Source organism: Anabrus simplex, chromosome 2 (assembly GCF_040414725.1).
Source record: "Anabrus simplex isolate iqAnaSimp1 chromosome 2, ASM4041472v1, whole genome shotgun sequence".
In the NCBI taxonomy this organism is placed as follows: Eukaryota; Metazoa; Arthropoda; class Insecta; order Orthoptera; family Tettigoniidae; genus Anabrus; species Anabrus simplex.
In genome coordinates this window covers 976415487-976441830 of record NC_090266.1, presented here as the reverse complement: position 1 = coordinate 976441830, position 26344 = coordinate 976415487, and the positions used below count along the sequence as shown (strand labels likewise).

Below are 26344 nucleotides of genomic sequence, written 5' to 3'. Positions count from 1 at the left end.
TAGTAATTGTATTAAAAAAGAATGACATGTTAAAAGAAATTTTGGTTTTTGCAGTAAAATATAATGATCAGCTTTTGATCTGTCGTATTGTAATCTGTTGAACAGTCTGATTAATTTTTAAAGAGGCGTTGTAGCTATGTTTGACATGTTAATAGAATTAAACAATCAGTCATAAGTTGTTCCTCACAAGTATATACACAACAGAATGTAGAATATTCTAATAGGGTTTCAACTTGGACTTGATGCTGATGATGATGATGATGATGATGCTTGTTGTTTAAAGGGGCCTAACATCGAGGTCATCAGCCCCTAATGGTACGAAATGAAATAACATAAAACATCAAATTCATCCATTGACCAAAATAAAATAAAAATGTCGTGAAGAAGGAATGGATGGACATGAACCAAAAAACAAAAAACAACAAAAAACTTGCTTCATAAGATCCTTTCAAGCACTATTTCAACAAGAACCTCGGCTATTTTACAGTGTTCAACCCATATCACTTAATATGATATAAATAAACATACAAGGGGACAAGCCGATATAAAAAGATCTTTCCAATAAAACACTTTGCTTGTCACTATCAACCTGCAGTGACATAAACTTAATTTATTTATCGTGGTTATATTGGGCATTGTACTAAAATTCTTCATCTGTTAAGTCCAAGTTGAAGCCCTATTAGAATATTCTACATTCTGTTGTGTATATACTCGTGAGGAACAACTTATGACTGAGTGTTTGTTTAATTCTATTAACATGTCAAACATAGCTACAACGCCTCTTTAAAAATTAATCAGACTGTTCAACAGATTACAATACGACAGATCAAAAGCTGATCATTATATTTTACTGCAAAAACCAAAATTTCTTATGTCATTCTTTCTTAATACAATTACTAAGATGTACACCTTATAAAAATCAACCACTATTGTATTAATGACTATCAGCTTATATATGTAAATATTACTTTAGTTTTAATATGTATATTTCTAATTTTACTATTATGATATTATTATAAGGGTCACGATCAATGTATTTTATTGTCTTTGTATAATTTATCCTAGGCTGAAGATGACATATAGTTTTGTCGAAACCAGTACCAAAAGTTCATAAACGTGATGATTTAACAGAAATGTAAAAAAAATTCCCGTAATATATAGTATTGAAAAGGTAGATCTTATTATTTGCTTTGTTTATTGTGAATCTTGATTAAATACGGAACCCGAAGAATGAAATTCTTAACGTTAAATAAGTCGTTCAGTTTCCGAAATGCTCGTGCTGAGCCTCCGGGCCATCACAAACTGCCCTTGGTCAAAATCAGATAGGTCACGTGCCTTCCCCATTCTACACACAGACAGCACGCTCACTAGTACTACATGCACCGTGCGTGTCGGACTAGCAGTCATTCCTCGTCAGGTGACATTGCTATCACCTGGATGGGTTTTTATATCGATAGTAGGTAGGTGGTCATAATGTTCTAGCTGATCAGTGTATGTCCATAAGGACATTTTTTTCTTGCCTTGATCCCAGCAATCAACTCCCAACGTTTGTTACAAATGTCTGGATACACCCTGTATACCGGATAAGCCAATACAAATACAAACATCTACCTCAAATATTTCATGATCCATTCACGATATAGATACGCTGTAAATGGCGACAAACCATGCATAAAAGGACATACACTATTTTACCATGAACATATAAACCACCGAGACATGTACACAGTTTTTTCTTAAATAGAAATACAGTACACAGCTTTCATCTTCCAACAAAACAGATTTAAATTAGCCAAATTCAGCAGTTCATTTCTTTCCAGCTTATGACTAATCCATTGGGACCAAAGTAGTATTCCAAATTAATCTCTTTCAAACATTATTACAAGTAATAAACTTCATTCCTCCATAGTGTGGAGGTCAACACCGACCCAACCTGATCTATACCAGTACAGGGCTGGAGGAAAGAGGACATCCTGGCTATACTTGTATTCTCTGTGAAAAAATGTAGGTAACAGAGTTTTTCAAAACTTCACTCTGTTTCCAGAAGCACGACAAATTACAACAACATCTAACTGTCTTCACATTTTTTTAAAGTATTTCCTCCAGCCAACCAACAATGTGTTAAATATGGAAAGTGGAAAAAATTAAGTCACTAACAGACATCAGGCAAACAAATTACAGGAAAAGTATAAGTTTTGAGGAAAGGCTGACAGTGTTAAATTTGTTATTCACAACAATTTTTAAGGTTTAAAGTTAGAAGTGATGTCCACCTCCTGAAACAACTATGACCATGGCAAAATATATCAAATAAAAGATTAATGGCAGGTACATTTCTTTGCATTCTACAGGTTGTTAATAAAGTATTGATAAAAGGAGGACTGAAAACAATGGATGCATTTATCTATATCGATTTGAATTCATAATTTGAAGGTTCTACAATTAACGTTTTCTTTTTTTTTTTTTTGCTATTTGCTTTACGTTGCACCGACACAGATGTGTCTTATGGAGACGATGGGATAGGAAAGGCCCAGAAATGGGAAGGAAGCGGCTGTGGCCTTAATTAAGGAACAGCCCCAGCATTTGCCTGGTGTGAAAATGGGAAACCACGGAAAACCATCTTCAGGGCTGCCGACAGTGGGGTTCGAATCCACTACCTCACAATTACTGGATACTGGCCGCACTTAAGCGACTGCAGCTGTCGAGCTCGGTCTACAATTAACAGTGGAAATATATTTATTTAGGCCTACAGGTTTCTGGACATTGGTGACTCATACATGTCTGTATCTTACAGATTTAGGATTGCTCACAATACAATCAGTGGATTTGTTCCTATTCTATGTGATGCCATTCATAGAGCAATACAGCCAGAATTCTTGACTGGGTGAAAATTGCAACAAAAGCCTCACAACAGTGGCTCATTATACTTCAATTATAAGACTTTATTACCATTTATGCTTACTTTTTTAAATGATGCTGGTTCCTGGGACATAATTACTGTCTTTTCAAATTATATTTTGAGGTGTTTATTAGATGGAGGTTAACAATTTTTAATTTATTTTTTCATACCATTTGGTGAGATCCCACCTACTAAAATAATAGACATACCAAGAAATGCTTCCAGTCAAAATTTACATTACCTAATGTGGAAATAGGGTGTCAAGTTTCATTATAATCCTGTAAATAATTTTCAAAGAAAGAAAAATGCATACACGTTCTGAATATTGTGAAAATGAGAAAAACAAGGAAAAGCAGTGGAGTTCATTTCACTGTTTAATATCCCCTTTAACTATTCTTTCTCTCCCTCATGATGCTCTGAAAATCTCTTGTTGCCCCTCCTTTTCTTTATTATTGTGCCATGTTCAGAATAGCAGCATATCGCTTTCATGACGAACATGTTGCTGAATTTCCGTACTGTCTTCTGTGCAAAGAATCCAGGTCCAAATCCAAAATTTGCAAGAATGACAATCCTGCCTTAATTTACATCACTGAAGACTACAGCAGCTTCAAAAGCAGCTAATTTTAGAAAATGGCTGTAAAGAAAGGTTGTCTATGGACATCTCTTCCGAAGTAGAAAATTGAAATTCTCATTAGGGTTCTATGTATTCACATATGTGTGCATTTCTTTAGGAGTTCAGGTGAGGCTAGTGCTCTGTACACTGGCTTAATAACTAAAGAAAAAGCCTCTGGAATATTGTTCTAATGAGTAAGTTGGCAGTGTAATAGATTGATAGTTGTCATAACTACATGTAAATTACACACAAGGTCTTGTTTATTACCCTTATCACCATGTGTAAACTACTGTCTCCCCAAACTTTGCACTGGCAAGCTGATTTAATTGCTCACTTGGCAATAATAAATCTATTAATCTAAATCCTGCACTTCCATCCAAGTTACTGGTAAACTCCTTGGTACAGAGTGACAATTTTTTCCACAAAGCACTGATAGGACTCTTTACTACCTAAATGTTGATTTTGCCTTTCTGTATATTGTTCATATGTATCTTCTTTACTGATGTGAACACTACCAAGCCTATCTATCCATCCTGAAATACGTTTCTTATGAATCAGTTGAAGGAAAATGAAAACTTTGCCTTCAATTAATTTCACCAAAAATGAGTACCAAACACTGCAAAACAATAATAGGTGCTAATAACAAGCACCTGCCTTCTATTATTAGAAGTGAAGAGTATGCCTTTCTAACAACTAAATACTATGGCCGTCTACAGTAGAATGCTATATCTTACATTGCCTGTCAAAATTGTTTGTAAATACTGATCACATAAAATAACGTTTGACAGAGTAGAGTGCATGGCTCTTGTAAGATCTCGGATTAAATTATAGGGTAATTAATCTACTCAACCTTTTATTACAAGCATGTAACTGTCATACGAATATATTTTTAATAAATACATTTTCTGGCATCATATCCCCTTAATATCACATCACACAAAATGCAGTTTTTTAATTTTTTAGATTAAAATCTACAAAACTTTGGTAGAAACACCTGTCAAAATAATTACAAATGAATTTTTCACCTTTGTTTTTCATTGTTTACATGGTCTACAGCACAGGAAATAAAAGAATGGGTCTACCTTGATGCCCTCGGTAGTCCTACATGTTATTAATGCCCTCGGTAGGCCTACATGTTATTAATAAGTTATAAGTAACAGACATGAAATGAAATGGCGTATGGCTTTTAGTGCTGGGAGTGTCCGAGGACATGTTCGGCTCGCCAGGTGCAGGTCTTTTGGTTTGACGTCCGTAGGCGACCTGCGGGTCGTGATGAGGATGAAATGATGATGCAAAAGACATGAAAGTAGTGAGAATGATTGCTGGTGCAAACAGGTATGATCAATGGCAGGAGAGTACTTGGAATGAGGAGATAAAGGCTAAGTTACAAAGTGGCAAGGAGGGATTCAGTTAAGTAGAACTGTAGTAAGCAGTTTGTCCTATGCGGACCACTTGGTCTATTGAAACCGTGCAATCTAATATCTTGCAACTTGAAAAAAAAGATGCAATGAGTATGGCATGAAAACTAGTCTTTTCAAGACTAAAGTGATGGCAGTAGGGAAGACACCTAAAAGTGAACTGAATGTCAGGTTGTGAATACAAAACTGGAACAGGTAGATAATTTCAAGTAGGTATTTAGGATGTGTGTTCTCCCAGGATTAGGGTGACCAACTATAAATTTTCAAATGGAGGACAGACTCTCAATAAAAGGAGGACTTTTCATAAAAATGGAGGACAAATGGAATTTTAATTTTTGAATACAAAGTTTAGTATTACATACATTATTATTTTTATGTTGATGAAGATGGTGAAGTTGTAGCTATTGTTTGCTGATACTTATCATCTGCACCCACTTTTGACAGCAAAGATGAATTGTTTTCTTGTAATAAATAATATTGTAAACCTCTCCATATGGCATGATTTTAAAGTTGTACTTCATTATTAAAATACCCATAATCGACTCGGTCAGCAAACAGGTATTTTTTTTTTTTTCTGACCACTGTATATTAATCAGGGAAAACACTCTTTCAACAGTTGCATTGCAACCTGGAATAGCAAAATAAAACAGTCAAATTTTAAGCAGCTCACTAAGTGTTTCAATGTCAGGGCTACATTTGAAAAACTGACACCACTGCTTATCTAATGCTATACGTTTATCAATTTCGGAACTCCTAGTGTAATTCTGAACATTGCAAAATTTGTCAGAAAGTTTAGAATCGTCTATCTCCACACCTTTTAGATTGCAAATGCTTGAGACAAGGAAGAACATCTTCAATTTTCTTTTTTTCATACTATGAAGCTTCATCCATTGCAAACACTTAAATTCTTCCATCGTAGGGTTCAGTGACGAATTCAGAGCGCATGCGCATCAAATCACCAAGCGAATAAATGATGTATTCTGACAGGGGTACCCAGAATATGGACTGAAATGGAGGAAATTGAACAAAAATAGCTTTGCAGAAGAGAAAACAATAGGAAACTGAATAACTAAGAACACAATATACACTGACTGACAGAGCAAATGCAACACCAAGAAGGAGTGGTCAGAACTTTATGCCAATTGCAGGGTAGACTGACGTCACTGAGGTATGCTCATGATGTGAAATGCGCCGCTGTGCTGCGCACGTAGCGAACGATAAATGGGACACGGCGTTGGCGAATGGCCCACTTCGTACCGTGATTTCTCAGCCGACAGTCATTGTAGAACGTGTTGTTGTGTGCCACAGGACACGTGTATAGCTAAGAATGCCAGGCCGCCGTCAACGGAGGCATTTCCAGCAGACAGACGACTTTACGAGGGGTATGGTGATCGGGCTGAGAAGGGCAGGTTGGTCGCTTCGTCAAATCGCAGCCGATACCCATAGGGATGTGTCCACGGTGCAGCGCCTGTGGCGAAGATGGTTGGCGCAGGGACATGTGGCACGTGCGAGGGGTCCAGGCGCAGCCCGAGTGACGTCAGCACGCGAGGATCAGCGCATCCGGCGCCAAGCGGTGGCAGCCCCGCACGCCACGTCAACCGCCATTCTTCAGCATGTGCAAGACACCCTGGCTGTTCCAATATCGACCAGAACAATTTCCCGTCGATTGGTTGAAGGAGGCCTGCACTCCCGGCGTCCGCTCAGAAGACTACCATTGACTCCACAGCATAGACGTGCACGCCTGGCATGGTGCCGGGCTAGAGCGACTTGGATGAGGGAATGGCGGAACGTCGTGTTCTCCGATGAGTCACGCTTCTGTTCTGTCAGTGATAGTCACCGCAGACGAGTGTGGCGTCGGCGTGGAGAAAGGTCAAATCCGGCAGTAACTGTGGAGCGCCCTACCGCTAGACAACGCAGCATCATGGTTTGGGGCGCTATTGCGTATGATTCCACGTCACCTCTAGTGCGTATTCAAGGCACGTTAAATGCCCACCGCTACGTGCAGCATGTGCTGCGGCCGGTGGCACTCCCGTACCTTCAGGGGCTGCCCAATGCTCTGTTTCAGCAGGATAATGCCCGCCCACACACTGCTCGCATCTCCCAACAGGCTCTACGAGGTGTACAGATGCTTCCGTGGCCAGCGTACTCTCCGGATCTCTCACCAATCGACCACTTGGACGCCGTTTGCAAACTCTGGCCCAGCCTCGTACGGACGACCAACTGTGGCAAATGGTTGACAGAGAATGGAGAACCATCCCTCAGGACACCATCCGAACTCTTATTGACTCTGTACCTCGACGTGTTTATGCGTGCATCGCCGCTCGCGGTGGTCCTACATCCTACTGAGTCGATGCCGTGCGCATTGTGTAACCTGCATATCGGTTTGAAATAAACATCAATTATTCGTCCGTGCCGTCTCTGTTTTTTCCCCAACTTTCATCCCTTTCGAACCACTCCTTCTTGGTGTTGCATTTGCTCTGTCAGTCAGTGTACAAAAAAGCCGCACATTCAGTAGCAAATAATGAATGCCTGCCAGACAGAGAACAAGCATTATAAAAGGTGGACATGTCCGGCAAAAGCCGGACGGTTGGTCACCCTACCCAGGATTGCAGTATACTGTAATATGCAACATTCAATATAGGTGCAGCAAACCTAGTGCAATGAGCTTGCATATACAATCAATAGTATTGTGTAAGAACGCAGTCAGCTCCTGGACAAAACTACTTGTATCTATACACCGGTCTGGTTTCAGACCACCTGTGCTGTACAAACCTAGTGCAATGAGCTTGCAGTATTCTGTAAGAAGGAAGTCAGCTTTCGGACAGAACTATCAATACACCGGTCTGAATTTAGACCACCTGTGCTGTACAACTGCTTACTACATACACAAAGAAAGGACTTACTACCAGTATTTCAAAATACTCCTTGTTTTGTAAACCATACATGTTCTACCCCATAAAATATACAAATCAAGATGTTGTAATAATGCTATTATCTATTAATTAATAAAAATTGTAATTAATAAAAATTGGAGTTAAGGTTACTTTCCCATCATAACTCACTGAGGATTCCAATAAATATTAACAGATAAGAAGAAGGAAAACAGATTTAATTAAAGTAGAACATTTCTCAAGGGCATATTTTTTTTAAGATTCTTTCTTGATCTAACATTATATACAACAGTTCCTGAACTTTAACTCTGAAAACCCTTCGACCTAGTTCACTCAGTCTTTCCATGTCATCATGAAGACACTCTAAAAATAACATTGATTATGTTTTCTTTTCAGTATCTTTTTCTAAATATTTACTAAACAAATCACTGTCACTTTCATATTTCCTTTTCTTTTTTTAACTGCTGGTAGAGCTTTTTGTAGAAGCACATGTCACTGGACTGGAAGTTGAAGTACCTTCAATAATATCTGAACTGAAGGAGTTAGACCCCTCCAGCAAAAACTCTATTTCTGCTTCCTCCTCCATTGCAGCTTGGTGAGAAGGCTCTCCTACACCAGATGCCTCTTCCTAGGTGTGTTTGTTATAGAACTGAAAAAAAATGAACAATATATTAATGGAATTCTTCTAATTTGGAGCTAAATTTTAGTCTGCACACAAGCCTTCTGTTTAAGAAATTATTAGTTTCAATAATTATTTTAGTAAGATGATTGTTAGGTTAGATTATGTTATATTAGTTTCAGTTATATCTGATACATTAATGAACAGGTGGTAGAACTTATGGCCTACAGACTGCATTTTCCCCTCACTTTCACTACTAGAACACTGGTCTGTAGTGTAGGCCTACTATTAAAAATAAATAATACAGAGTTGTACCTTCTTCCAGCATTGAAAGGTTCCAGAAAGTTGAGGGCATTGAGGTATGTTATCTCTCCAAGTTCGCAAGTTCGATACCCTGCCCTCAGAATTTGCCATTTTTTTGGCACAACTTTTTCCTGAAACAATGAATTAAAATATTGTGACAAAGAAAATATACATGTAGTACTTATGGCATACACTTATTTGTCATTAAAGCAAACAATGGTGTTCATTTCATTAGGTATGAGATGGAGGTTAAGTAAGCACTGCTTATGTTTTCCAAACATTTCTTCAATTAAGTCATAAGAATGATAATTACTACTTCTTCTAGTGTAACTTTCTTTACCAATCTATTCCATATAATATATTTTATCAATAATTAATCTAAGATGACACTACTCATAAAATAATCATGATAAAGCTAATAATTACTTACCAGTTTTCGTCCCAATTCTCAACACTATAGAATGCCATACAAAATTCACGGTCTCCCTATTACTATATCCAGGGAGTCTAGGATTATAAAACACTTTGTTTTCATACACTAGGCAACTTAATGTTTCGATTTCATCAACAGACCACAATGTCCGCCATTATCGACCGACGGCATTGAAAACGGACATGCCTGTTTTCACAAACCAGTCAATCTTCATCGCTCGTAGCTGATTGCTGACGATCGATGCTGTGTGACTGGTACGACTGCCCTCTGTAGGTTTGTTTCTTCAGTCGGTTGATCGCAGTCTTTCGATCAATAAGTATGACAGCCCCCTAACAGAAAGAGAAGACAAGTACAAATTTGAAATTTCCACATCTTCATACAATGTTGCCTTTACAAAGTTTGCCTCTCTTCTTAACAATTCTAGTTCTTTTATGTCCACTTCTTCTCAACTCTCTCACAAGCTCATTTCTGCTTCCGAGCTCATCTGGAGGGTGAACATCAAAAGTCACTGAGGGGCAACAGGACAAAACTTTAATCTTGATGTGGGGAGTATAGGATAAGAAAGCTGAGGGACAAAAAGGTCAAGATGAATACATAAGATATTACGAACACAGGACAAACACAGGAGAAAAGGAGCCCAAAGTGTCAATACACACAATGAAAAAGTATCCCTATCATTCTATATCAACATGTGATTTGATGAAACATATTTTTTTTTGCTAGTGGCTTTATGACGCACCGACGCAGATAGGTCTTATGGCGATGATGGGATAGGAAATGCCTAGGAGTTGGAAGGAAGTGGCCATTGTTTTAATTAAGGTACAGCCCCAGCATTTGCCTGGTGTGAAAATGACAAACCACGGAAAACCATTTTCAGGGCTGCCGACAGTGGGATTCGAACCCACTATCTCCCGGATGCAAACTCACAGCCGCTCGCCCCTATCCGCATGGCCACCTCGCCCGGTGAAACATATATTACTACTTTCCATTATGTAACCTGCTGGGCTATACATCCTTCAGTATGGAAGATAAGATCTTCAACCACCTACACTATGCAGATGGTCAATGGCAGATAAATGTAGGAGTAAATATTATGCCCTATAAGCACACTGACCCCTATTTAAGAGACTAGAAATATCTTTGGTGATCAGCTATGTGAACTGACGTGGAGAATTGTTGGATAATCTGTTACATGTGGTTGCTTTACCAGTATATGTTTCTATAGTTATGAAGGTCTAAGTAGTATTTAAATAAGTACCCTATGAACTAAAACAATGTACCATTCTAGTATTTACCTGATATAAGTGTACAATTATAGAGAACAGTGATCAACAGTCGCTAAGATATGGGAATGAACCACTCCTCATTGCCTTCCCAGTCCCATTATGGAACTTGTGTTTGCAGACTTAGCTAAGAAAGTGAAAAATAAGGTTCTTCTCAATTAAATGAAAATCTGAAAATCCATAGAACATGATTCCAGAAAACTGCCTGATAAAATGAGTAGCTCTAAGATAGATATATGACCAGTGAGGACTATTGCACACCTCTGGTGATCACTAATCCACTACTTATTAGGGCTCAGAATTCTATGACATGTTTTTCTTTTTTTTGCTATTTGTTTTACATCATAATGATTCAAGATGGGTCTTATGGCGATGATGGGAAAGGACAGGTCTAGGACCCCGACCATGGCCTTAATGCAAAAATGGGAAACCATGGAAAACCATCTTCAGGGCTGCCAACAGTTGGGTTCAAACCCACTACCACCCGAATGCACACTCACAGCTATGTGACCGAACCGTGCAGCCAACTTGCTCGGTGTTATATTTTTATCCTTGTCTCTTTTTACAAACTTAAGTTAAATTAAAGGCATTTTTAGCTTTCATGAATATAATGACATGGTTTTTATTGGTCATATATATATGCATGTTTTACTATATTTTATCATTAAGTCATATTTGACCAAAAAAGTGGTATTAAAGCATATTTCTGCTCATATTATAGTAGTTTTAGCCATTCTTCAAGCATTATTCACAGGTTTTGTGTCAATTATAGTATATATTAACTATATCCTGATTTTCTTTGTGTTTGATTGTTTTGAATTTTCTTTCCTTGGAAATATGTTGTGATTAAATGACGTCTGAAGGTAACAGGTTTCAAAAACAGTAAGTTGTCAAAACAGAAAGGACAAAAGAGTGTTAGGAATGTGGTCAGTTTGCTGCTACAATCTTAAATTTCTTTTGTATATATCTTGGTTTTTGTCATATTTAGCTTTTTTTTTTTTTTTTTTTTTTAGGGCATAAGTGCATCCATATTTCCAGAGATGTTGAGGTCATAGAAATCTGAATCCTACTAATGATTCACAGGGGAAATTAAGATCTTGAATTCTGCCTCTTTTTTTTTTTAGTCAGGCACAAACTTTGCATACAAATATTTCAACCTAGGCTGTAGAAATGAAGGGTCAGTGCTTAAATGAGCCATGAAGAGGTTAAGGTTAAGAGAAATGAAGGTAAAATTTAAGATTCCTGCAGAATCAAAGAAAAAAAAGACAAAGTTTTAATTTCTAAGTCCCAGTTTCATTATTCAGTTGATCAACAATCGTTAAACAGGTCAATTAACCCCAACTAACACACAATTGTTTAGGTAAGATATGCTATTTTTTCATGCAGCGTTGTTTGTTTCGATTACAATGCAACCATGGCAGCAAGCAGTCATGCACTGATGAGTAAATATTTAATTTATCGTTGTATTCCATCTGATTTTCACTCAACTGGAGGATAAATACCACCAAAAAAAAAGAGAATATGCTCTCAAATTCATGTTTTCATGCAGCGTTGTTTGTTTCGATTACAATGCAACCATGGCAGCAAGCAGTCATGCACTGATGAGTAAATATTTAATTTATCGTTGTATTCCACCTGATTTTCACTCAACTGGAGGATAAATACCACAAAAAAGAGAATATGCTCTCAAATTCATGTTTAATCATTTACTCCACATTTAATATTCCTGACGCAAATTGTTGTTAAACGTGAACATATACAAATGTGCAAGTTACGATTTCACTACAACAGTAGTGTCAGTATTTATTGAAGGAACAGTTAACAAATTAGGCTGGAATGTATCACCAGAGGTTTTTTTAAAACCAAACCCCATGGTGCAAAGCCCTTGAAGGGCCTTGGCCTACCAAGCGACCGCTGCACAGCCTGAAGGCCTGCAGATTACGAGGTGACGTGTGGTCTCCACGACAAATCCTCTCGCGGTCAATCTTGACTCTCGAGACCAGGGCCACTATCTCACTGTCAGATAGCTCCTCAATTGTAATCACGCAGGCTAAGTGGACCTCGAACCAGCCCTCAGATCCAGGTAAAAATCCCTGGCCTGGCCGGGAATCGAACCCGGGGCCTCTGGGTAAGAGGCAGGCATGCTACCCCTACAACATGGGGCCGGTGAGGTTTCTTTTATCAATCTGAATATTACAACAATGAAGGGTGTATGTCGCTAGACTTCAACCATACAAATATTTAGTATTTCAGTGAGTGGTGCTTCATATTTACTTCCAGATTTTTATGTTGGAACTGTATCTACATAAGTTTTCTTTCTTTTCCTGATATGATAGTGGACCTTCTGTTAAAAGATGGTGATAAATCGGAGGTTGATAATCTCTCCGATGAGGAACGCGGGAGTATTTGTCACAATTCTAACATTACAGAGGACCGGGCGAGTTGGCCGTGCGCGTAGAGGCGCACGGCTGTGAGCTTGCATCCGGGAGATAGTAGGTTCGAATCCCACTATCGGCAGCCCTGAAGATGGTTTTCCGTGGTTTCCCATTTTCACACCAGGCAAATGCTGGGGCTGTACCTTAATTAAGGCCACGGCCGCTTCCTTCCAACTCCTAGGACTTTCCTATCTCATCGTCGCCATAAGACCTATCTGTGTCGGTGCGACGTAAAGCCCTTTGCAAAAAAAAAAAAAAAAAAAAAAAAACATTACAGAGGACCCCTTAGACTTCTTTATAAACACAGCTGAGAATAACCTTGTCAATACAGAGCAAGATATTCTTGGGGGGAAAATTCGAAGCAGGTAGAGTGCAGGCTGAAGGAGATCGAAGTGAAGTGGACGAAGAAGGAAATATCATGGAGGTAGATTCAGAAGAGCATTCTTCCCAGAATTAGGAGACAGGTGCTTCTGAATGTCAGTCTCAAGAGCAGTGTTTTTCTGCTGGCTCTAGTAGGAGCAGTGATGCCTAAAATTAAGTGCTGCAGGAAGCAAATTGAGAAACGAAAGCAAGATGATGGAAAAAAGGTACATTCACCAGCACAATTCCTTCAACTGACAAAGTGATCAGTGCATGGGTAAAGAAGTTGGGACACTTTTACATTATCTTAATGCTTAATACCCGCAGTCATTCTTCACAGCACTTCACTGTGCACTAACATGTATTGCTTAAGTAAATTTGGGAAGGAAATGCAAACAAATGCTGCCGAAATAAAGAAAGATTACAGAAAGCACCTTTATATGTGTTGTTTACCCTATCCATGCCTAAGTATGTACTGAACTGCTGGGATTTCATTGATGCTGATTTACAAAGCAATGCCACGAGACAGATTCTTTCTAATTAGAAATTGCTTGCATGTAGTTGATAGCAATCACCCTCTGGTAGAGTGAGATTGTTTATGGAAAGTGTAACCTGTTCTTGATGCAGTGTGATGCGGGTTTGTCAACTGAAAGGACCCCAGGTAATTATTCCGTTGATGAGCAAATATTACTGTTTACAGGAAGAACTAGTCTAAAGCAATATGTGCCGAATGATAACCACTTCAGAAGACATCATGGTAGGTTTTGAACCATATCAAGGAGAGCAGACAAATCTACCCATGAAGAAAGACATGGGTCCAGGACCTTCTGCTGTTCTACGACTGAAGGAAATAATTCCACCTCTAAGCATATTGTAATTTGATCCCTGTTTCACAACTATTGAATTGATGCACAAGCTTTATGCAGAGATAATCTTTTACAACTGGAACACTGATTTTCAACAGATTGCAACAGATGACATTTACTCCAGACAGAAATGCGAAATGAGACGATTAAGGTGAAACAGGTTCTGATGACAGGAAACTAGTTGCTATTAAGTGGATGGACAATAAGAGTGTTGTACTGCTATCCTCAGACTGTGGCAGTGAACCTCTGACACTTGTAAAAAGATTGCCCAAGAACAACGGTATCTTTGTGAATGAGAGAGGCATAGAGCTGCTTAATCATTTGATCGAAATTTACAGAACATGGTTCAAGACCAGAAAGAGTGGACATAAGGCCATTCTGCACTTTATGGACTTTATTGTTATGAACTGTTGGCTTTAGTACAGGAGAGATTGTAAAATGAGCAGTGCCAGAAAGAAAAACACAGTGGATCTACTAAAATTCAGAATGGATTTCGCAGAATCTCTCATTTGTCATCCAAATGTTGAAAGATTTCTTCAAGAATCCAGTGATGAAGAAGTGGTCAATATCAAGCCACAAATCCGGCATGCACCTCTTCCCAGCATGGACAAACAAACTGACTGGTTCGACCACTGACTGGAAGTGCTTGATCTAAAAATTGCAAGAGCTTGCCCTAACAAGGACTGTAAATCATGATGTCGAGTCCAATGCAGAAGGTGTAATGACTATTTGTGTTTATCAGAGGAAAAGAAATGCTTTCAAGTCTTTCGTGCGACAGCATAGGCATTTCCTCAATCTGATACAATGCTATGTAAACACATAATATTGTTGTAGAGTATTTCACGTTTTAGTTGGACCAAGTATTTTATATTTTTGATTGATTTACATTTAATTTTTTAGTGTGTCTTGTGTTTCTGTTGAACCACACTGTTTGTTTTTTCCTAGATTTACATTTCATTTAACTTATTACAATTTAGTGTTATATTATGTACATAATTTTTAGTTAAATAAAGAACGTCGTCGCCTTTGTTAGCATACACCTAACCTATGTAGGTTAATTATTTTGAAACCCGACAACCATGAAACTCATATTTTGATATCCCTTGGTTCCTTTCAATCACTTTGCTAAACTGATATGGAAAAAAAATCACATAAAAAAGTTTACCAGGACTCTAATAGGCCAATGACTGTACATTCTTGGGCCTGAAAGGAATATGACGGGTCTATATTTATCAATGGTCTAGAAAGCCCAGAATAACAGCCGAGAGGATCTGTCGGGCTGACCACACGACACCTCATAATCTGCAGGCCTTCGGGCTGAGCAGCGGTCGCTTGGTAGACCATGGCTGTCGGGGATGTTGCACCAATATTTATTACTTATCAATAATGGTATGATTCTTTCTAATGTATGAGCTTCATTAAGTTTAATTTAAAACTCCAGAAGATTGAGAGTTACCATAATTTTGTTCCATTATATTTTTCATGACTCTTAAAATTGCAGTTACAAAAGGTAATACCCAAATCAAACCTGTAACCTAATTTTAAGCAATTGTCTGCCATTTCTTCAATTATGTACAGTACATTACTCAGAAAAGAAAACTGCTATACACTGTGAATTTAGCCCTACTTACAGCATATGCATGCTGATGGATAGTCTTTTTCTGCTGCTTTTCCCATACTCTGACATGGTCACAGATGTAAACTGTGTCACTTGTGTGGACATGGCCCTGTTTTATGGCCATATGCATTTCCTGATGCCAATCCTATGAGAATGGGTGCATTCAAAGTCATCTCCACACAGGCCATGAAGGCCCCTGGAGTGGTGGAAGGTAAAGGCTTCCACTACCCGTAACCTCGGCGCTTGATGGGGTGGAGTGGTTAGCTCTATGCCCGGCTCCTTTTGCCCCCAGGAATTAACCCGGTACTCATTTTTGGTGTAGGTTGGGTGAACCTCAGGGCCATGTGCACCTCCGGAAGTGGAAATCTTGTTTCTTAAATTTTACGACTTCCTGACAGGGATACGAACCCACGTCCTTCCGGGCGAACCGAGCACGCCTTTACCGCCTCAGCCAGGTAGCCCCTAGAATGGGTGCATTCACTATTGCGTATTTGTGCGGTTGTTGGTGGTGTAGTGTTGTGTGTGTGTATGAAGGAATTAACCATGTGGCAAAATTCTCCAATCCGTCTGGGATGGAAACCCGGACCTTCAGAACCAAAGACCCAAATGCTGACCCTTCAGCCAAGGAGGATATTCGCCAAGGCATCACTTGTGGCACAGCCTCATATCTCATTTAGCAATATGGTATTTGTGCCTCAGTGCCAGAAAGAGAAGTGTATGAGTTTAGAAGAGTCCAGTAAATGTAGATCCCATACCATAGAGCGAATCTTCTATTGTACAATTAGATCTGTTTGAGAAGGGTGATATTATGAGTTTTCAAGAATCTGAATGATTCTATTGAAGAACTGCAGCACATGATGGCTATGAAACGTCAGTGGTATTTTGATGTTGGCAACAATTAATCAACTGGCTATTCCAATGCTCATAGAACAAGGTCTGAGTAGATAGATACCCATCATAATCAACATATTGTTATGAAAGTAGTGTTTGCACAGTACAAATCAACACCGTGGTGGTGGTGGCGAGGCATGATAGCTGAATTACATTATTACTGGCTTCTCACTGAGATGGCCAAGGTTTGAATCCCTGCCAATGCACATGCCTTAATATGAAAAGTCACATCTCTGTCATTCAAATCAATCAATCACTACTGATCTGCATTTAGGGCAGTCGCCCAGGTGGCAGATTCCCTATCTGTTGTTTTCCTAGCCTTTTCTTAAATGATCGCAAAAATCTGTACAGATATTCAAGAAGAGAATAAACAACAACAGAGAAAATAAATGAAATGTTAGAGGGCATTCGACCAGTGCAGGATATTGTAAATAAAAAATGTGTGTGATTAAATTAATTCCATCCCCTGGTCTATGGAGTTTGGACAGCCCAAGTAGGGGACTGCCTGTAGGGGTAAAGTACAGTGGGGACTTCGAGGGCACTGGGACCGCTACGGTAGCTGTGAAGGCCCTTCAGGAACTCTGAAAAGTGGTAACAAAAGGGGCTCTGGTTAAGACGCAGCAGGTCGTTATGCTACTTATGTTCCAAAATGGGTAAAATATAAATATGTAAATAAATTCAATGTTAATTTTAATCTTATACCAGTTGTATATTATTATTAGAAGTAATTTCACATACTGTATATGAGTTGACTATGTTTGTCAGATATTAGGGCCTATAAGTAGAATTTTGTAAACAATATAAATTTATTAAGGATGATGTATGTGTTTAATAGAACAAATTATTAGCATAAATTGCATAATATTGTATTCTAGGAAAATTTTCTTTGTCTCTTGTTAATTTAAAATTTAGTGCTTGACAATAATGTATTTTAGTGTACCATTTGCCACCGAGGTAGACACCTCATTTGCAAATAAAGAGATTTTGATTTGATTTGATTTGAGATATGAAAGTATGTTTTGAAATATTGGAAAATTATTGAACATTTCCCTTGGTAAGTTATTCCAATCCCTAACTCCCCTTCCTATAAACGAATATTTGCCCCAATTTGTCCTCTTGAATTCCAACTTTATCTTCATATTGTGATCTTTCCTACTTTTAAAGACACCACTCAAACTTATTCATCTACTGATGTCCTCCCACGCCATCTCTGCATGTACAACTGGAGGTCCCATGGCTCTCATCACACAAAAGTAAAAATTTGTGTGCTTTTTTTCAAAGCCAATGTGGCATAACAAATGATCACATGGATCACTGGGAATTCTTGGATCACAGCATGATTATGGGCACACATACCTCTAGTGAGACCCTCATTTATGTCATGACACCATCTTGCATGACCACTGACCTAGCAAGATTACTAGGGATAACGAATAAATCTTTGTAAAGTTTAGGGATGATAAAAGATCTGAGGCATATGTTGATACTCAAGGAGGATACACACCATATTGTTGCATGCCTGTGCTGTCATAGTCCCCTTTCGATATTTCCTGGAAGGAACTAGTGAGTCAACTGGAAGCTCTCAGACTTAGGGTTTGGCCGGCATTTCCGTGTATTGTTGTTCTCTCCGTCTGGTTTCCCCGTGCACTTTCTGGAGGGTTAAATGGGAGTGTTCTGTTTCTGGTCAAGCCTTTAATATTCTAGTAACCCATCATCGAGATATAAATACGAGGCCTCAGCAAACGAGGAATGGTTGTAGTGTTGGAGGGTCGAGTGTGTGGTGGTGTTTCATCAGTCAGTGATGCAGTTTGGTAGCTGGACTGGGCCAACAGCCAATACCAACGTGGAGTGTGACTGGAGCTTGACGGCAGTAGTGCTGGTTGCCGTCTGTGCCCCACCGAAGTCAGAGTCCATCATGTGTTAAGCAGAGTATTGGCTGCGTACTGCCTTGGAGTACTGTGTAAGTACTACCATGGATTGCAGACTACCTTAGAGTATGCCTGTGTGCGAAGCAGTTGAGGTGTAAACGGAAAAGTGTTAATGATCATTTTCTTCTTCTTCTTCTTCTTCTTCTTTCCTGGTCGTATATGTACCCATAAAACGGACACTCCCTAGCTCACTCAGGGTCGGCTCGTCTGACTCGGAGAGAGTATGTCAAACGTTCTTGTATCAGATATAATGGCACTTCACTTTTCCTTAAAGCAGCCTCAACTGTTTGTTTCCACGTTGCCTTAGGATGCCCTCTTCCCCTGTTCGATGGCAAGAGCTTTCCATACTAAATGGTGTTCATTTCTTCTTCTGATGTGACCACACCATCTTCTCCTCCATCTTGTCGCTGACAGGCACAACTTTAAAGGATCCTCGCATATGTTCATTGCACACTTTGTCACGCAGAGTGACTCCTTCCGGCCTTTGCAACATCTGCATCTCTGTGACATGAATTCGCTGGCCATGCTTTTTCTGCCTTGCCCAGCATTTGGAGCCGAACATAAGGGCAGGCCGGGCAGTGGTTTTGTACATTTTGCCCTTCAATTTGACTGACATCCCCTTATTGCACAGAACACCAGTAAGAGACCACCATTTCATTCAACCAACAATGATGCAGTGCTTGACATCTGCATCGATATTACCATCAGTTCTGATGACTTATCTAAGATATTTGAACTTGTCGGTCATTTCAGTGGTTCTCCAGCAAGGAAGACCATGTTGTGTGGGCCCGCTTGCCCTGGCAGCACAAAGTTGAAGAACATGTACTCTGCCTTCTTGCGACTTATTCTTGATCCATTTGCCTCTAGTATTACTTGCCATTGTTCCAAAACTGCCTCAACCTCCTGATATGACTCACCAACCAAAACAATGTCGTCTGCATAAAGTATGGCCCACCGTAGGTCTGTCATCAGCTGCTCCGTCAGATAGGTGATGACAATGTTGAACAGTACTGGGCTCAGTGCCGAACATGATGTACACCAACATCAACACAGAAACTATCTGAAACACCTGCACTGGTTTTCACCATTAGTAGATGGACGTAGGTACATATCTCGAATCATCATCACATACACCTCAGGAACTTTTTGATGTTGTAGTGCTGCCCAGACAATATCTCGAGAAACACGATCAAAGGCTTTCTCCAGATCGATGATTAAAATTCTACCACTCCGTTTGTCAATTACTTTGGGATGACTCACACAGTAAAAAACATATCTTGTACCAATTCTAACATATGAACTGGAAGCAGCAACATTGACTAGATCTGCACAAAGTCACCTACAGGCCACTGAAATGAAGTTCCTTCGGTCATGTCTCCAAAAGAAAAGGAAAGACAAAAGAAGGAATGAAAGTAGTCGGCAACAACTTGGATTGGACAGGAGCCTGTTGGAAACCATACAATTAAGCATATTATGATGATATGGACACATGAGAAGGATGGTTCCAATAAGGACCCCAAGAGCATAGTACGAAAGGAATGTTATTGGCAAGAGGCCCAGAGGGATGCCTCGTGATAGTTGGGAAAAGCAAATTTTCAAAGACCTTGCCAAACGTTGATGTAAATTGGCAGCAAAAGGTAGAACATCAGCTGTCGCTGGACAGGACAAACTGGAAGAGGCTCGTAAACACCCGCACCTGGCTTGTTGGAGTGGAAAATCGATGATGAAAATAAGAATAGACTATACCTGGAATTCTGTGTACCATAAATCAACAATAAATGTGTATACAAGGTTTAATTTAGAATGAACGATCAAATAATCTTGTACCATGAGGTACTGCATATGATTATCTGCATATTTGCAGAGTGTGTAGGGTTGAATTTAGAATGACCCATCAATGATTTTGAACCAAAATGCACAATAATTCATGTTATTTTCTTCTAAACCACTGTTAGCTTAATGTCAATACACTGTTTTATTACTCCGTGTTGATCTGCGGTTGTAGTGTGGGAAATAATATAGTAGTGTATATATGTGAGGTGTCTTTTTTATTAAAACATAGAAAGTTTCAGCAATGAAAGGGAGGATGATCCACGTAAATCTACTCCTGCAAAGAAATTAAAAAGATTTTGCTTTTATATTAAAGAAAGAAAAAAGAATTTCAAAATTTTAGGTTGTGAGGCAAGATGATTTATTCATCTAAATGTACATTATGTTCTGTTACAGTTTCTGTAAAGTAGGAAGGTTCATATGGAATCAAAAAATCACACACTAAAAAAGGCTAACAAATACAACATAAAACCATCAAGAAAAAACACAAGTGGTGAGGACACAGTTATAAAAGCTGATGTTATTACCACATTTCACAGTGTTAAGCATGGTGAAATCTACAACAGTCTAGACTATCAAAATGAACTGTACCAAAAAATGTTTTCAGAATGCGAGACTGCTTGTAAAATAGTGAGTGGAAGGACCAAAGCGACGGACGTTGTTCAAAATTTACTAGCTGCCTTCTCACAGAAACTTATTGTAGAAGACCTGAAAAAGTTGGTGTAGTTTTCTGTATCATCAGATGCATCTAATGCAGGAAATACAGTGAGTATTTGTACGACCCCACATATTTCAGAAAAGAATGAATTTTTCATATGTTTAGGTAGGTTTTTGGACTGAAAAAAAATTCATGTAGTATTCAAATACCTTTATTCATTCCGCAAACAATATGAAAACAAAACATTGTCATAAATGTGTAAAAAAAATCACAGACAGTAAATTTTCGTTTGAGGATCCGCAAAAAGTATTCGTACGACCCCCGTTTTCATGCATATAATCAGCACTCCACTCCCTGCTAATGACGTTGTGCATGCTGCTGTGGCTCGGAAGTATCCCATTCGCTCATTTAGACTCAAATGTTGACGGGGCAGTGTTCGAGTGCATTAACACGTTGCCAGAATGCGGGAAAGAGTCCGGAAACTACTCCTAGGGAATGAAAAGTCATCTTCCGCCTTCACAACAAGACATGGTCACTCAAAAGGATTGCAGAAGCAGTTAGGAGGCCTAAGTAAACTGTGCAGTTGATCATCGACCGCTTTTCCAAGACAGAAAGCTACAATAACAAGCCTAGAGTTGGACATCCCCGGGCCCTGACCCAGGCAGACAGGCGCTTCATGTCGGAGAAGTGAAGAAAAATGTGCGATGCAGTGCCCCGAAAATTGCTGCTGAGCTGGAACGGTGAAGTGCTAGTATGAGTGAGTCGACAGTCGACAGTGCGCAACACCCTTCGTCAAATGGACTTCCACGGGCGTCGAGGACGTAAGAAGTTCTATGTGAGCAAGGTTAATCGTCTGAAAGGGCTACGCTTTGCCACATAGCACAGAAACACAGGTCTGGAGGTCTTCAACAGGACTGTCTGGACTTATGAGAGCAAGTACAACATCTTCGGGTCAGATGGAGCCTCCAAGTGTGGCGGCAACCGAACACCGAGCTACAGCAGCAGAACCTCATGTCTACTGTGAAACATGGGGGTGGTTCAGTGATGGTGTGGGGAGTGTATGAGCGCTAAGGGAGTGGGAAATCTTTATTTCATGGAAGGCAAGATGGACCATCGAATGTACATAAATATTTTGAAGCAAAACTCACCTGCCAGTGTTGATAAAATAGGACTGAGAAGTGATTATCTTTTTCAACAGGACAATGATCCAAAACACAAAGCTAGAGATACCCAGCTGTGGTGGTTGTACAACACTCCCAAACCCTTGGAAACCCCTGACCTAAACCCAATTGAACAATTATGGCACTAACAACTGCTTTGATGTCGTCTAAGAGAGTTTTACAACCATATTTCACACAATTGTCGATAACATGATAGTTGTAATTTGCTTCTATAATGTGCAGGATTTCATGCTGTAGTTTTACATGTACTGAATTGAGCCTCCCATAATTCACTGATGCATTATCGGCACAATAAGCACTTCATTTGTTTGTGTTTTGAATCCTCTGCCTTTGTTAATTTTTTTAGCACTGAAGATGTTGGTTGAGCTGTCCATTGGATCTTCATAGAACTCTTAGAGGGTGTGACAAATTCCAGCGTTCGGGTTGAAACAATGAACTGCATAAGGATTATTTTGATATATGGAGTGTATAAAGTATTCGTACAACCCTGCATTTTTTAGAAAATAATGAATTTTCCATACATTTAGGTAGATTTATCAATTTAAGAAAACGTTATTCATGTAGTATTCAAATACCTTTATTTGTCAAAGATACCCAACGAATTCAGTTCATATGCTGTAAGGATCAAATATCTTAAAAGAATTTGCTAATTTTGCCGAGACAGAATACAAAGAACTTCTGCACCATGTACCCATCAGGTGGGTGCCATTAACCGTCTTGTGAACTGCTGGCCTGCTGTTAAGTCATACTTCTTTTTGAAAGGAAAAGAAGACTGGCCAAGATAATACAGGAGTCTGTTGCTCCATATGACTTTGATGCCGATTCCTCCAAGGCTTCATATGTGACCCATTGTGTGGAAAGGGACCAAAAATCAGATTTTTCAGTTGGATTTTTGTGTTTCTAAAATTGATATAAGATGCAGAGCATTTAAAAAAGTTTCCTGCTTCTAGGTGCAACACTTCAGAGGATATTAATTTTTGAATGTTGCTATTAAGAAAAGTATATTTTGAGAAAAATGCAATTATAACTTTCACAAATTTTCTTACAAATTGTACAAAGTTTTCATGACATCAAATTGTGAAGACTCAAACTGCTGTGAAACTTATTTTATTAAGAAGACCCATACGTAGCGCAAGAAGTCAAAACATAGAATTCACAAAAGGGTGACTGAATGGGTGGCTATGTTTCTAGAAAACAGAACTCAGAAAATTAGAGTAGGCAAAGCTTTATCTGTCCGTGTTATAATTACGGGAGGAATTCCTCAAGCCAGTATTAATGGACCTTTATGTTTTCTTATATATATATATCAGTGATATGTATAAAGAAGTGGATTCAGAAATAAGGCTTTTCGACGATGATGTTATTCTGTACAGAGTAATAAATAAGTTACAAGATTGTGAGCAACTGCAAAAAGACCTTGACAGTGTGGTGAGATGGACAGTAGGCAACGGTATGATGATAAACGGGGTTAAAAGTCAGGTTGTGAGTTTCACAAATATGAAAAGTCCTTTCAGTTTTAATTATTGCGTTGATAGGGTGAAAGTTCCTTTTGGGGATCATTGTAAGTACCTAGGTCTTAATATATGGAAAGATCTTCATTGGGGTAATCACATAAATATGACTGTAAACAAAGGGTACAGATCTCTGCACATGGCTATGAGGGTATTTAGGGGTTGTAGTAAGGATGGAAAGGAGAGGGCATATAAGTCACTGGTAAGACCCCAACTAGAGTATGGTTCCAGTGTATGGGACCCTTACCAGGATTACTTGATTCAAGAACTGGAAAAAATCCAAAGAAAAGGAGCTCGATTTGTTCTGGGTGATTTTCGACAAAAGAGTAGCGTTACCGCCTCAACCTCACATTTAATCCCTTTCAATTTTCCTCCAGTTTTCATTTTTGTCTTGGATACGACGCGGCTACGCGTCTATAGTTAAGCCTCACATTTTGTACTGGAAATTAGCTGAAAATTCATGCCCTCTAATTCGGACCAAAATGCCCAATCGGGCGAACCTTTCTTCTTAATAATAAATCGGACCAATCATCACACCACAGTAATTCGTATAAATACGTCGGCATTACGAGAAGATATCCTTTATAGCCATTCATAACACACATCTGTCTTTCAACAATTGAAATAATATTCAGAGGTGAAAATAATCTCACCTTTCAAAAACTTTTTCCAGGTAATGTCTCAAACCTTTCAGACCATGAAAGAAAAACATTTATTTTATTTTATATTATTTTATTTACACAGCTATCCGTCTCAATAAGATCATGCGAACTTCTTCTTCTTCTGCTCCGATTGATATATGGACCAGGAAGAATATAATTATTTTTTTAATGTTGTGTTGGGCTCCTTGTAAGTGTCGCCCAGTCGATATTCTTATGGGAGTTATAAAATACCGTATAGATATGTGTATAAATATAAATAAATAAACAAACAAATGGGAGCACTGCATTATACCGTTGCCTACGATATATACTAATTTGCCGCTGAAATTTGCCGACCGTGTTCACGGTTTGGCCGCTAGATGTCAGGTTTCTGTTCTGCTCTTGTCGAATTTAACATTGCGATGTACAGAGTAATAGGGATGTATAGAACTAGCACCGATAGAGCGCACTGCTGTTGTACTGGGTAAGCGCAATGCGCTCTTCATTTGTCTCCTGTGTATTCATGCCGCTAAATATCCACGAATTTAAGTTGCTTAAATTGTTATTTTCCTGACTATGCCGAGTTATTGCAGTGTTCCTCTTTGAAAAAATCGGGGAAGCTCATTTTCGTTTCACCAGTTTCCACAAAATAAAGAAATGAGGAAGAAATGGTTACATGCTATTAAAAGGAAAAATTTCGGTGAGAAGAATCTGACCGAAAATATTAAAGTGTGTTCCCATTATTTTCAACCCGATGACTTCACGAAAACTTTGTTGGGTAAGTGCGATTTACGAAGGGAAATAATTTCTATTTTCTACCTACAAACTGATTAGGCATTTTGATAACAACCACCGAATTTATGAGTTTGTATTTAAAGGTGAGAGATCAAGATTAAAACCGGGCGCTGTTCCATCGCTTTTTCCGTGGACCACGAACAGAACAAAAACAAGGAAGAGGCCATACACCAGAAAATTGACGGATACCACGATAAGCGTACAATATCGGAATATGCAGAAATCACCTCCTTTGAAGTACGGGAAGAAATCGTGAATATACCGGAAGAAGTGAATGTTACATTTTTGTGGCTCTCATTTTCAAAGGCATCAGCACTCAAAAAATACTACAGGTAATTTGGTTGTTGAGCAAACAATGCGTAATCCGGATGCCATATTGCTTTATACAGGATTTGTAGACGACCAACATTGTAATTTGGTGTTTGCTGTTCTGGAAAAAGCAGGTACAATTTACAGATTTCTCTCTTGAACCCAGACTTTGTTTCTTCTTGACAGTTATGAAGCTAAGGACCAACAAATCTGACAAAGAACTAGGCCTTAACTTCGGAATCCATAAAACTACTGTTGGGAGAATATTTAATATTTGGATCAATTTCATGTACTGCCAATTTAAAGAATTGAACATTTGGCCTGATAGAGAAAATGCCCTTGAAAACAGCCCCATTGCTTTCAGACAGAAATACCGCTTGACTAGAGTTATAACTGGTGCAACTGAGATTATAATAGCAAAACTTGTTCCAAGGGCAAACATTCCACTTTCATAGGGCTAACTGGCCTGAACCGTTTGGTAGGGGGATGCTGGAAAGTTTATAAATTATGGCGGCATGTTTTTGAACACTGAATAATACCATTCTTGGGGAAGTGCTCAAATGCGTAGCTTAGAGCAGCAATGTGCTTATAACATACCTTGGGGCCTGCTCCAGCAAAACGTTCACATTCCCTCCTATAATGTCACCAGGTACTCCTAAAATAAGCTTCACATTATAGGTCTTAATTGTGTACTCGGATTTCACAGCACTGCATTTTAGAATTTCACCCGACTGAAATTAACCTTTTATAAACAAAACAAACTTGTCCCTGAAAAGTCTGTATCCAGCATAACACAATGATTTGTAGTTGGAAACAGGTTCTCCATCTATTTCCGATTTTCTAAACACGAAATAATCCATCCGAC

At 38.9% G+C, this 26344-nt stretch overlaps 1 protein-coding gene across 2 annotated transcripts in view; it reads right to left on the bottom strand.

Moving 5' to 3' along the window:
- The window catches only part of LOC136864588 (ester hydrolase C11orf54 homolog), a 216341-nt gene extending 191804 nt beyond the window's left edge, over positions 1 to 24537 (bottom strand). Inside the window, exon 1 of one of the 2 annotated variants that reach the window (XM_067141789.2) lies at positions 24388 to 24537. The gene's annotated coding sequence lies outside the window, so the exon portion shown is untranslated. The remainder of the gene's footprint in view (positions 1 to 24387) is intronic. The other variant, XM_067141790.1, reaches the window with a different exon arrangement.
- Positions 24538 to 26344: the final 1807 nt, after the last annotated feature.